The sequence below is a fragment of the Myotis brandtii genome, unplaced genomic scaffold, assembly GCF_000412655.1.
Source record: "Myotis brandtii unplaced genomic scaffold, ASM41265v1 scaffold1804, whole genome shotgun sequence".
In the NCBI taxonomy this organism is placed as follows: Eukaryota; Metazoa; Chordata; class Mammalia; order Chiroptera; family Vespertilionidae; genus Myotis; species Myotis brandtii.
The window spans coordinates 372,637-373,722 of NW_005356690.1; the positions used below are offsets into that span (position 1 = coordinate 372,637).

Consider the following 1,086-nt stretch of genomic DNA (forward strand, 5'->3'; position numbering starts at 1 on the left):
AGCCTCCGGGGCTGCAAGGGCCGCGGCAGCAGCCATGGCAGGGACGAGGGAACCTTTCCCCTGCCTCCTCCGCTAGGCCTCGAGGGGTTTGCTTTTCACATGGCCCCCGGTTGGGGGCGGTGGGCAGCAGGTAGTGGATGCAGCTGCACCCGCAGCGGCGGGCCGGGAGAGCCGGGCTCCCTCGGAACCCGACCTGCTGGTGGGCTGGCAGCAGGCACCTCGGCGGGGCCTGGCTGGAGGCCGACTGCTCGGTGGGGAAGGCCACCTTCTCCCTTACACACCACATCTCTCCCCAGCCTGCCTCCTTCTCCGTTAGCGCTACCGGTTGGCCAGCGGGGGAGGGGAGCGAGGCGCGTTATTCCCGGGGAACTGGAAGGGGGAGGGGACGGCATCACTTACCCGCGTTACTGAGGAGGAGGAGGCGGTTGGAGCGCGGCGCGGCGGGGCGGCGGCGGGGCTGGGTGGGTGCAAGTCAGAGTCTTACGAAAGGGAATTAACCCCATCACCAGCCCGGACACCGGCTCCAGCGGCAGCCGCGGCTGGCAGAATCCCGCCCCTTCCCACCACGTACTAGCTCCGCCTATTTGTTCTCTTTGAGAGCAGTCGACAAATCATAGGCTGCATACCCTCGGAGTGACATGAGGCTCATCCAATCACTCCTAGACAAACGGCCTTCTCTCCACCCCTTTATCTCCTTCTGGGCCGCGGGAGAACCGTGCCAAGTCTTCCTCCACCCTCAAGGGACAAGGGACCAATCGGTGATTAGTATCCGCCCTTGAAGGACGCAAAGGGTAACCAATGGAAAACTAAGAGGACAGCCATTTTGCCCACTTGAAAAAGAGCCACCTTTTCCCACGAGTTGGAGCCTGAGGTGGGGGAGTTGTGGGAGTTTTCCCTGACCTGGAGATATTGGAAAGACAACCATTTTTTCAAGGAGCATTTATAATGCTTTGTAGGAGTAAAATAAAATTTTCATCCTCCATGTGGGGAGATGAGAGGAATGCTGCTTAAAAGCTTGACTCCTTCCCTTAGCGGTAACGGGTTCTAAGCCGAACACCTGGTTTCTCTAAGGAAGGCGGGGTGATT

General features: G+C 59.9%; 1 protein-coding gene across 2 annotated transcripts in view; it reads right to left on the reverse strand.

Annotated features, from left to right (window-relative positions):
• The window catches only part of R3HDM1 (R3H domain containing 1), a 184,916-nt gene extending 184,335 nt beyond the window's left edge, over positions 1 to 581 (reverse strand). For both annotated transcript variants that reach the window (XM_014537650.1, XM_014537645.1), the window contains exon 1: positions 400 to 581. The gene's annotated coding sequence lies outside the window, so the exon portion shown is untranslated. The remainder of the gene's footprint in view (positions 1 to 399) is intronic.
• Between the last annotated feature and the right edge of the window lie 505 nt (positions 582 to 1,086).